Consider the following 13,399-nt stretch of genomic DNA (forward strand, 5'->3'; position numbering starts at 1 on the left):
GATGTAATCGCGAGAAAATATCCACTTAGAAATTTAGAAATTCTCTCTCCTTTCACTGTTTGTGCAGGAAGAGCCAAACCCAGAAGGCAGAGCCACATTATTTAGCTTTCTGAGTCTTTCCCCAGAATTGTGGGACATTAATGACTTTCTTGAACCAGATTTTTCTTGGTCAGGTAAAAATTATTTGTTTTCCCTTTTTTAAGTCTCGAACTAGTTCACCTTTTCAATAGAGATGGCGAATTCTCTAGTGCTTGTTCAAACTGCCAGCTTCCCCTCTGTAAGCTCTCCCAAGACGCACCACCCAACATTCCATGCCCTCAAATCCTGCTCCACAATGCCTGAGCTCAAGCAATTTCACTCACAAATGATTCGGCTTGGCCTTTCTGGAGATAATGATGCCATGGGCAGAATAATCAAGTTCTGTGCTGTGTCTGAATCTGGGGATCTGACTTACGCCCTAAAGGTATTCGATGAGAATTCCCCACCCAGATGCCTTCATTTTCAACACTGTAATTAGAGGTAACTTGGAAGCTCAACTTACCAGATACTGCATTCAGTTGTATGCTCAAATGTTGCAGTCATCCGTTGCTCCTAACCAGTTTACCTTTCCCCTGATTGTTAGAGCTTGTTGCATCCACAATGCAGTTGAGGAAGGAAAACAAGTTCATGCCCATGTATTGAAATTTGGATTCTTGGAGGATGGCTTCTCTCAGAACAACTTGATACATATGTATGTGAATTTTCACCATTTGGAGGAAGCACGTAGGGTATTTGATAAGATGCCACAACGAAATGTTGTCTCATGGACGACATTGATTTCTGGTTTCTCTCAAATGGGATTTGTTGATGATGCTTACAAAATTTTTGAGCAGATGCCTGAGAAGCAGTCCGACTGTTGGAATGCTATGATTGCTGCATATGTCCAAAGCAACCGTTTCAATGAAGCATTTTCTCTGTTTGAGAGGATGCAGGCCGGGAAAGTGCAATTGGATAAGTTTGTGGTGACAACTATATTGTCAGCTTGTACAGGATTCGGTGCTCTTGAGCAAGGGGAATGGATACATCAATGCATTGTGAGTCATGGGATTGAATTCGACTCAAAACTTGCAACAACAGTCATTGATATGTACTGTAAATGTGGTTGCTTGGAAAAGGCTTTTGAAGTTTTTAATGCGTTTTCCAACAAAAGCATTTCTTCCTGGAACTGTATGATAGGAGGCCTAGCAATGCATGGGCAAGGAGCTGCTGCTATCGAGCTCTTCAAGGAGATGGAGAGGAAATCTGTAGTCCCTGACAGTATCACTTTCGTGAATCTTCTTAGTGCTTGTGCCCACGCAGGGTTAATCGAAGAAGGGCATCACTACTTCCATTACATGACTACAGTTTATGGACTTGAGCCAAAGGTTGAGCATTTCGGATGTATGGTAGATTTGCTTGGGAGAGCTGGCTTGTTACAGGAGGCAAGAAAGCTTATAGATCAGATGCCTATTAGTCCTGATGCAGGTGTCTTGGGTGCCCTTCTTGGAGCTTGCAAGATCTATGAAGAAATTGATTTGGGAGAAGAGATAGGTAAACAGCTTATCGAGCTAGAACCTCATAATAGTGGGCGCTATGTTTTATTGGCTAATCTGTATGCAAAAGTAGGTAGATGGGATGATGTTGCAAACATCAGGAAATTGATGAATGATAGGGGAGTGAAAAAGGTCCCTGGCTTTTCTATGATTGAACTAGAAGGTGCTGTCAATGAGTTCATCGCTGGAGGCAGGACTCATCCTCATGCTAAAGAGATCCATGCCAAAGTAGATGAAATGCTGGAAAGCATAAGATCTGCAGGCTATATGCCTCACACTGAAGTAGTATTACATGATGTTGATGAGAAAGAGAAGGAGAACTCACTTCACTACCATAGTGAGAAGCTTGCTATTGCCTATGGTCTGTTGAAGACCAAACCTGGAGAAACAATCAGGATATCAAAGAATCTAAGAGTCTGCGACGATTGTCACCATGCAAGTAAGCTCATTTCTAAGGTTTTTAATCGTGAAATTGTTGTTAGGGATAGGAATCGGTTCCACCATTTCAGGAATGGAGAATGTTCTTGCAATGACTACTGGTGAGAGCAAGTTGGTAACTCTGTACTCATTGACAATTACTGTAACATGAGAGAATCTCCCCCCAATGTACAATTCTTCTTTTTTTTGGGTAAACCCCAATGTACAATTGACTAATACTATTATAAGAACTCACTGCTGCAGATATACATGAGCTATTCTTGAATAAGATCAACATTATTTAGAAATTTATTTTGACACCAACTTCATGCAGCTCAAAATCAAATTAATTTGCTACCATTATGACAATTTATGTGGGTGCGGAGGAAAAAGCTAAATCAGGCTTTGACTTTGGACTTGACTTTTCCTGCAGAAACAGTAGAGGGACAGATATTTTCATTACTTTGACTGTAAATGTTCCTCAAGGATTTATAGACAAGAGTTGTTACCCACATAGGATTTAGAGAATGAGATAATCAACACATTAGGAAATATTTACATAATTTTTACATTTTATAGTTAAGTGGATATGAAATTAAATCAAATCAAACTTCCCATGAGTGCATTGATCCTTCTCACTTGAATTCTAATTCAAAATCAAATTCTCAATCTTGCCATAGTTGTGCTTGGAAGATGAGGGGTTAATCGTATCAAAGTAGAACGTGGAAGTGAGGAAGTGAATCGCTTACCATTTTACATATTGGGGGCATGCAATTTTATATATTGGCTATGAGAGGCTATATCCCTAGCCTGAGAGGAGTCGAAATGGTTTTTTACTAATTGAGCCATCCTCAGGGTTGAATCGCTTACCATTCACATCCTATTAGTTGGACGTAAGCTAGACACTTTGCCACACTAGAAACCCCCAAGTACATCAATGGTTGGGCTACTAGGATGTGCATTAGTATATGCACTACTATGCTTTTACATTCGTTATTAGGAAATTTTCAATGTCACCCCCCAAGTTATCTCCTAAAACTAATACGATACCTGAGTTATCCAATTTATCAATCAAATTTTTTATAAGTGAAAAATATACAATAATAGGAGATCATAATTAAGTGCTAATATATGAAATAACTTTTTCAAAATACAATAGTATCCTTGAACTTCTTCTATACTTGTATCTTCATGAATTTTTTTGAATTCTTCAGAAAAACAATAATACAATCTTATCCTATTCTTGTATTTTCATGATTTTTTTTTCCTTCTATCAAGAAATGATTTTTATTTTTCTACGAATTTTTTCCCCAGTCCTCCTCTTTAACTCTTTTCTTCCATGGCTGTCGTCTTCTCTTTCTCCATCTTCTTCCGGGTTCAAACGGATCCATAGATTTTGACCAGTCCTTCATAGTTGGTTGGAAGTTTTTGGAGCTTATGCACATCACCATAAGAACCATCTCTTTTGAATAAAAACAATTCCCCATTACCCCTATTTTCTTTTCTTTCTCAAAAATGCAACTGATACCCAAAGACAGCATTAGACGAGAAAATCTTTTGTGGAGAAAATGTAATATGATTCAGATAGTTTGTAAGTTGCAGAAGAAGAATGAGCAAGGAGACGAAGTAGAGATAGAGAGCAGAATAAGGTAGGAGATAACTTCTTCGATGCTGTATTACTGAATTGTATTACATTTATAGCATTTCATTAGATCTAGATCTCAGCCCTTCATCTAACAATCCACTTCTATTTCAATCTCAGCCCTTCATCTATAACAACCCATTTCCAATTTCTATTTAAATCTCAGCCCTTCATCTAACAACCCACTTCTATTTCAATCTCAGCCCTTCATCTATAACAACCCATTTCCCATTTTTATTTAAATCTCGGCCTTCCATCTAACAACCCACTTTTATTTAAATCTCAGCCCTTCATCTCTAACAACCCATTTCATCATTGAGTGTAATCCTTCAGAAAAGCAGGTCTTTTGGGGCACGTTTGATAATGTTCTTAAAAAACGTTTCTGACGTTCTTCTGTTCTTTGGGAACGGAAGAACGGGTTAGAGGCGTTTGATAAAACGGTTCGTTCTTCTGTTCAATAAGAACGGACCAGTCAGAAAAGTGTTCTAAAGAACGCTTTTTGCAGAACATAAAAAAGATGTTTTTACCAAAGAACAGAAACGAAAGTGATAAAATTGGTTCAAATTGAAGCCTTAGAACAAGTTTATCAAACACCAACTTATTTTTTACCAAAAAAAAAAAAACGCTAACATATTCTATTTAGTATTTTAAAAATATTTTTAGAGCAGATTTATCAAACGCCCATTTTCAACTAAAGAACGGTCTTTTAGCACAGAAACATTAAAAAATGGTTTTGCATAAGAACTGGTTTCTCAAAACGGAAAACGTTACCAAACGCATACTTGTTAATTCGTTTAGTCCTATGTGGAGGATCTTTTTGAGCTGCTCCAGCTACCGTCGGATTCGTATCAAAATGCAACTCTAAAATGAGGGAAGAAAAAAAAGTAAAAGCGAGAGATTTGCAGAACCTGTATAAGGAGAAACTGAAACAAATCATATGGCGAAGAAAAAGTCCAGCAGGGGCGACCTGAGAACACATAAATACACAATAACAATGCAGGAGAACCGCTTCAAATGGTGTTTCATGTGGTCTCAGGCAACCCCTGTTGGACAACTCCGCCTCTTCTTCTTCTGCTAATAGATGATAACTAAGAAACCAGATTTTATAAGTAGCAGTGCAAAGCAAAACTTGAAAGCCAGTACAAACTAGAGCTTCTAAAGCCTATTACTTCATGTACTGCATGTATTGTTGTACTTTCCATGAAATTAGATCTAAAGATAGAGAGAGAGAGTACAACTTTGTACTACATCAAGACAATTCAAATAAGTAAAATTAAATAAAGGATCTATCTTAATGTGCAGTATCTGCTGTCAACGGTCGAGATCGAAATCAGATAGTTGGCAACACAGTTGTACTGAAGTTGAATTGCTATTATATGGGCTAGTGATTAAAAAAGAAAACAGATATTTTTTGTTGTCATTTTTAGTTATGTGTATTTGATTGTTATTTTTCGTAAGAAACATGCACTTGAGATGTTGACTTTTGTATACGTACAAAAATGTTTTGATAAACTTGGAATTGTCTAATTAATTTCATTTAGATAGAAATTCTTAGTTGTCTCAAATCATTTTGTATTAAGCGTGTTTCTCACATTAACTGCACAATTTTTTTTTTTTGGGAGGCCATAGTTAAGTGCACAATTAGATAAGGGTGGTTGAAATGAAAAGACAATAAGTGATCAGTGAGGGATTGTAAGATATATCCAAGGCATGCAAGACATAAAATGAACCGATAATAAAATAATCAAGTATAAGATATATTTTGTAATCTCATGCCATGTCATTCAATTTTCGATGTTTTATAGATGAAGCAAAAAAAAGTTTTCAAAATTATGCTCTATATCTTCTACTCATCTTTCACTCAATAAGAATCCCAAAAGTGGTTGAAACATTGACAACAGCACAAGATAGAACGAACAAGGAAAAATTACATTGTAGATTTCCAGTTTTTTCACACTATTCGTTGAACTTTTGTGCTCCATCAATGTAGGGCTTCTCTCCTCCACTATCATGGATTTTCATTTAGCCCTGCCTTTTGCAATCACTTCGACGTCATTTTCATTTAATTTCACCATCATTTCCTTTCCTTGATTGAATAAACCACAAATATATAATAGATTTTTTTTTGTCTTTTTGGAGTAATAAGACACAAAAAAATGTGGGAGCACCAGCTAAGCAATCAATATATAATGTTTTTCATTTAAGAAAGGGATATATAAATAATCACATAATATATTCATATCTTAATTTTTAACTCCCATTTTCCTAGTTTCAGTGCCTTATCATCAAATAATATTATCACTCATTAGTTTATGAAATTATTTTGTTTTATCTCTTTTTTTTTTTGGGTCAAATTTTTTGGTTTTATTCCATAGAAATTCAAGCATAATCACATAATAAGAATAGAAAGCTAAGAAAAAAAGCTAAAATATTACGAGAAAATGTTTTAGGCCAGTAAATAGGCCACCTAGAATATTTTATTGCCTCTTAAGGAATAAAAAGTCAAAAATTTCCCACGCTTGATTTATTGGATTAAAAAAGTAATATAGACAAAAAAAAATAAAAAAAATCAAATATGTAAGATTTATATTAAAGTTATATTTTGTGGTGCTAGAAAAAAGAATAAAAAAGGTAATTTGCATGTATCCCATGAAAATTATACTAAACAAAAAGCACTCTTTAAAAAATCAAACATTATGCCCTCTAAATTTTACACCGTTAAAAGATCTTTAAGAGTCATCATAAAATGACCATTTTACCCTTACTCATCATTGTAAATTGACCTTCTTGCTCTTTAACATCATCTCCACATTGCTTCACAAAATGCCATACTTAAAAGACCTTTATCTAGTTAGAAGTCCAAAAATGCCCTCATAGAGGACCTTCATTTATTTGAAACCCTAAAAATTTGTCCTATCTAAACTTATAGAGGTGGGAGAAGAAATTCCCTTTCACCCATCTTTCTTCCAATTGGATCTCAAATGAATCGACTCACGTAAGTGATGGGATTTTGCACATGTTTCCGATTTGAACCCATTTGACCGTTCGCTACAGATGCGATGCCATGTCAGCCGCTGCTCTGAAACTAAATATGAGATATCAATATATGTTTGTGGGGCGTGAAAGCTTCCTGTAGTGACGTGGAATTGTTAACCTTCTTCGAATTCTCAACTCCTTCAATGTCCTCATACCACCCTTCTCACTTGCAGTCGCAGTGGTGGCGGCGCTCCGTCTACCTTCTTCCTTCTCCCTCTTCATTCTCTCAAAAATCTCCTGCATAAACAATCAACCATTAACGAAAAGTGCATAAAAACACCTATTTCTACTAAGAAGAAGAAAGAGAGATTACCTTAGTGGCTTGAGGCTCCAAGTTGTAAAGAACCATTAGAAGTGATTTCAACAAATTACTTCTCTGGAACGAATCAGTCTGGCGACTTTCTGGGTTCAACAACAACCCTAACAACAATAGCACAAAGCTGTTGGTAAGCCATGCATGCATGGTTTTGAAATAATTATTAGGGTAAACACTAAACATTGCTTTGCAGAATCCCAAACTGTTACCTTGTTCTGCTTGCTTGATTTTCTTAAGCAAATCTTTGGCCTTGTCTTTAGCCTGTTCAGCTTCTTCTGCTTCTTGAGGTTTATCTATGGTGTTACCAAACGCGTCGATGAATCTGTTCTTACATCTACCTTGGTTGTCGCAATCAAATTCCCGGCGAGGTAATGGTCTTGGTGGTGCTTCTGGTGGCAATTGGGTTGAAGTAGACTGAGCTTTGCCGAGATTTGGGAGGACAGAGACGACTTCTTCGGATTTCTTCTTGGCAGCCATTACCACATCTAACAAGTTGTCTCCCATGCTCTGATCTGAGACGGTTTTCTTGAGTTTCTCCCTAGCAAGCCTTGCCGCTGCGGATTGACGGTATCCTAGGCTCTGACCTGAGAACTCACAAGAGAGATATGACTTAGGAGCGAATTGCTTCATGGTGTAGATGGTTTGGATCAAAACTTGTGGTCATAACAAAATCTGGTTTACTCTATATTGCTTGGTTTCACATAAATGAATATTTTTTTAGTAAAATTTAACTATGACAAAAATGGTCAAAATTTTGTCTTTGACCATAGGTTGTATTGTAATGAGCATTTATTGCGCAACATCCAAGCAAGACCCAACTTAAGAAGATGGGTCAAAGGGGAATCCTTTCACTCATTATAGAAAAATGCATATCTAGGTTTCAATTAAATGAGTTTAATGACATTCTTGCAAAACAATATTCTCCTTGGCCTAGACACTTTTTCACCATATGGTAAGAAGGAAACTCAATATCTGAATAAGGAGTCCATGTAAAAGACTCTAAAAAAAAATGTATTTTATGTTTTTCTTCTTCATTTCAGTTTGTTTGTACTGGAAAGCCATTGCATAGAACGGTAAAATTGTGACAATAGCTGAAGTGTTTATGATACATTGGTGACATCCTTTTATATAGAGACAACAATACCAAAAAGGTTTGTAATTTGAACCTCCATTATAATTGGTTTGATGATGTTGACCAAAAATAAATCATAATCATATATTATAGTATATAAATTAAATTATTATTTATTAATGATGCCTCAAATGAAGATTATTTGGATACATAAATCGCTTTCTTTAATATCCAATAATTTCACCTGTGGGAAAATCTATTGCACAATTTTTTTGGAATTGAGTTTTGTTCATGCTAGCTTACAAGCATCTTAAGTACTCCTCAAGGGGTAGTTGTCATATGTAATTTCAATGTAAGGTGAAACTTTTCTCCTAGTCCTGAGGGGACCCAACCTCCTACATAAAAGTATTGAATATTTTACCAAATAAGCCACCCCTCAAGATTAATCTATTACAAAATTGAATGTGAACAGGTTTTAACTTTGTTTGGCCTATTACAATATCTCAAGTCAAAATATATGACTTTCATTGTTGATGTGTCTTGTTGTACCATCTTATTCATTAACATTGGTACATATTTTGTTATTAAGGAAAATGCACCTTCAATCTCGCTTCAACAAATACATTAAATGGGTTAGAGGTTTAACTATTTAAATTACAATTAATATTTAGTGGATAATATAAACCCTAATTCATTCCCTCCTTATTTGTCAAATTTGAATCATAGGAAGCTGGATAAGATTACATTTTTTTTAAGCAAGAAATGGTTACATAATGAGAGAAAAATGCAATTTATTATTAATTTGAAGAGGGAAACTCATTATAAAGTATAACATTAGGGAGATAAACACATGAATTAAACATTCCTCATGGTTCTTTTTATTATGTTTTATTCTGTATCTTTTCCTACACTTATTGTCAACCAAGCATAAGATTTTTTCCCCTCATTTTGGAGGGAGAACCTGATAGACTAAAGTCCCATATAGACCTAATCCATGTGCTAAAGAGTTTGGATTTTCAATCCATAGAAGTAGAAGATTGTGACCAACGGGGGTTGGTCCAAGTGGTAAGCAGCTTGGTCCCCTTAAGCAAAAGTTCGGGTACAAAACCTTGTGGATGCAAAAAGCCCCACTGGGAGACTCACCCACCACAACCAGGTGTGCAACCCGGGTAGAACACCGGATTAGTCAAGGCAAAGCCTTGGAAACCGGGGTTGGCAAACCAAAAAAGAAGAAGTAGATGATTATGTTTTCCTCATATCTCTTCCATCACATATTTAGGAGGAGGGCTTGCTTCTGATCACTAACAATGTAAACTAGAAATGAATCCCCTTCCTAAATGTGATGGAGGGATGTAAGGGAAGTATAGTTTTCTACCAAGGATCTCAAATATTTCCTAAATATGTCAGCATAGGCCTAGCATGGTTACTAGTAGGTCAGTCTAGCTCCAATGTTTCAGCCCATCGAGTGCCTATCAAGATGTGAGTCAATCTAACCAAAATTGACATCGTCTCGTATGTGCTTGAGACTAGCCTTGCTTGGCCCGAACAATCAACAGGCATACTTGGTCCAGCCTTTTGCACAAGCAGATCCAGCTAGATGCGGTCAAGTCTAGCCCGGCCCGATAAATCATCGAGGACCAGTTTCATTTTTTTTTTAATTGGTAGTAAGCATGAACCTTAAAAAAGAGAGAAAGCTAATGTAATTCAAATCCTCTCCACCAAGGTGCACAATCCACCCATTTTTCCCTCTCACACTCAACTTCAACTTGACGCAGGCCACTCAAGCCCACCTATGTCAGGGAGAGAAAAATGGGATGGACCGTGCACCTGGGTGAAAAGGATCTGGACTCAAACCACCAAATGATGCATTCTTCATTTCAAATCTACTCTTAACAGGGTTTCATGTGCATGAGATTGGAGTAGTGTATCTTACCATATTTATCTTTGGCTCCACAATCCGAATCACACTTCATCTCGCAAGGGTTATGGCCCAACCCAGAGCCTAAGCATTCTTTGAGACAATCTTTCAAACAGGTGATGTATCCAAACTCAGCCTCTGCCTTTGGTAGGTTCAGATAGTTCGAAAGGAGAACCACGCACATCACAAACATCTACATGCTTTATTTGCCATTCTAGCTCTCTCTTCTCTCTACGTTGAACAGAGATCAATGGTTCTGGGGTATTTAAAGGTGACTACAGTGATCGTGATTGTTTATTATTGGAATCTGGGTAGCTTGGATTGTGGGATCTTGTAGTAACCGACTTGGTCCAACCACACAATAGAGAAACACTTGTTGCTAGTTACAACAATGTTGGATCTCTTTCTCCCTCTTCTACTATTTGTTGGCCATTTCCATCCTCCAAATTGAGATTTTCTCTTTCTTTCTCTCTTAATCTTATTTGTTTTCTTGTCCGTTCGTTGTTTTTCTCACCATATTGTCCATTCGTTGTTAGGATAAGCACCAACGAGTTTTAAAGGGCTTTGCAGGAGGTTTGGTCAAAGTTGAAAAGTCAAGATTAATATGGTCAAAGTTGAAAAGTCAAGATTAATATGTCCCTACTGAAGAACAAATGTTAATAAATGTTAAAATAGTTAGTGTAATAAATTTTGTGACAAAAATACCCTTGTGTTGTTTGGATTTTTTATATTACTACTTTTAATCCACTCAAATAAATTCTATAAAATAATTACATATTCCAACTTCTTTGAACGTTTGTCGGGGAATACATTCACCGTCTTAATGAGCGAGTGAGCCCATTTGGAGATCAAAACCATACTGTGATCATCATTTTCATCGATAATGTAAGGCATTTATATATTTTTTCAAAATCCCAAAAATAATCCTACAATTATCTTTTTACTTATTTACTTTTTTTTCAAGTTATAATACTACCCTTAATAGGAAAAAATTAACTTTAATTTCACTTTTCTTTTTTAAAAGAAACCACCAAATAAAGGAAAGATGTAATTAATAGAAACTAAAATATTAAGAAATATCAAATTTAATTCAAAGCTGAAAATTAAAAATCACCTAATATATGCTGATCATTATGTATGTTACCAAATTTTCTATCAATTATATCTTATATGCTAATTTGTTTGTAAAACTTCCATCATGGTGATTATGAAAATTTAAATGGAACGTGAAAGTTTCAACAATCATAAGTATGTGGTCCCACTAAATCCAAAACTAATTCTAAAATATAAGATTTTAAGGTTATAATTGACATGCAATATAGTTTCTATAAATGAGGGTAATGCCATATTTTTTATTTCTTAATTTTAAAGGCAAAATAGACATTTCATATTTGATTTTAACAGCCACTTAACACCTTTAAAAGTGAGGGGAGCAATAGTAATTTCACAAAAATGGGATTTGATCAGTAATAAAACCAAAGTATAAAGGGGGCAATAGTAATTATCCCTAAAATATATAGTGAAAGAATGTGAACAAAAAAAAAAAAATTCCTCAACTTATTACCTGTTAAGGAGCTCACCTCTTATACTTATAGTGATTCAACACTCAAAACACCCAAACTATTAATCCATATACAATGATTATATGTCTATAGATGAAGAAATGATTGTATTATTCTCCTCATGTTCTAAATTAGATTTGTTTTTTTATGAAAAATAGGGAAACCCCAATATCTATGTAAAGAGTAGAGACAACCCCATAAGTATGAAGAATTGGCAAATATCTCTTTTTATGTTAGAACCATAAAGTTTAAATATAAATAGATTTTTCTATCTTTTTTATTTTTCTTTATTTAACTTATTTTCTTATCCAAGTTGCATTTAAACATTAATAAAAAAAAATTGTATTGAGGATAATGAAGGGTACATTTTACATCACTAATGGAGTTGGAAGGAATTGATAACTATTGGAAGATATTGATAGACAATTCACAGAATAGAAAAAAAGGGGATTTGAAAAGATTTGGCAAACACCTTTCCTCTTAGGACTCAGAGAAACTTGACAATCTAATTAGCAACTTCCAAAGCTTCTATGTGTGCTATATAAAATTCATTTCTACACAGAAATTTACCACAAGGAGGACAAAAGGGATAGAACACCATAGTTTTTAGGGCTTGAAGAAACCAAGATTTAGGGTGGTAATCGACAACTTCAATCCTAAAGATATTTTATTGAACCCATCAGCAAAGGATGAAAGCGGTGATCTTGATGCCTAAAACATTCCCTAATTACAAGGATCAAATATTATCAAAGATGGAAATTAATTATCTTGATGCCTAAAACATTCATTAATTGCAAAAGCAAAATACGACAAGTATGAAAGTGACAATATTGATACGTAAAACATTCCCACTTTCAAGGATAAATTAAGGAGATAATTACCATTGCCTCCCTGTAGTTTGATTTGATTACTAGTAAAATCCTGTTTTTTAAGAAATTAATGTTGCCCACTTCCTTATAACGGGATTAAGTAGCCGATAAGTTTAAATATGTAATGTCTAATTTGCCTTTTATTAAAATTAAGAAATCAAAAGATCATGCTATCCCATTTATAAAAATTAGATTAAATATCAATTTTACCTTAAACTTCATTTATTTTTAATTAATGAAATGAGCAAAATCCAAATCCAAATTGGTTTCCCTACCTTCACTAAACTTCATTTGTTTTGAATTCATTTATTTTGAATTAAAAAAATGAGCAAAATCCAAATCGGATTTAGTTTCCTGCCTTCACTAAACTTCATTTGTTTTGAATTAAAAAAATGAGCAAAATCCAAATCGGATTTGGTTTCCTGCCTTCACTGAGCTTCATTTATTTTGAATTAAAGAAATAGGCAAAATTCAAATCCGATTTGGTTCCCCACTTACACTAAACTTCATTTATTTTGAATTAAAGAAATGACCAAAATCCAAATTCTATTTGGTTCCCCACTAGCACTAAACTTCATTTATTTTGAAAATATTTTAGGTGATATTCAATTTTCAATTTGAGTTGAATTCAATTTTCCTTCCTCATTAGTTTTTATTTGAATTTTATTCAATTATTCTTTATTTATTGGTTTTTTTCTTTTTTTTTGAGAACAAAACAGATTATAGATATTTTTTTCTCCAAAGTTCATTAAGGATACTACTGTAACTTGATAAAATGATAAATAAGTAAATGGGTATTTTGGGATTTTTGAGAAAATATAAAGATGCCACATCATCAATAAACTAACAGAACTTATTTTGGGGCAATAGTAATTGTAGACAAAGTTTAAGGTTGGATTAATAATTTTGAAAAATACAGGAGATATAATAGTAATAAAGGAGAGCAATAGTAATTATTATCTATGATTGTTTTTTTAGTAAAGTCAATAAATCCAC

At 34.6% G+C, this 13,399-nt stretch overlaps 1 pseudogene; it reads left to right on the forward strand.

Moving 5' to 3' along the window:
- The first annotated feature begins 52 nt into the window (after positions 1 to 52).
- On the forward strand, positions 53 to 2,296 carry LOC149001996 (pentatricopeptide repeat-containing protein At5g66520 pseudogene; annotated as a pseudogene).
- The last annotated feature ends 11,103 nt before the right edge of the window (positions 2,297 to 13,399 follow it).

This window comes from Hakea prostrata, chromosome 10, assembly GCF_041222555.1.
Source record: "Hakea prostrata isolate BN-2017 chromosome 10, UWA_Hpros_2, whole genome shotgun sequence".
Lineage (NCBI taxonomy): Eukaryota > Viridiplantae > Streptophyta > Magnoliopsida > Proteales > Proteaceae > Hakea > Hakea prostrata.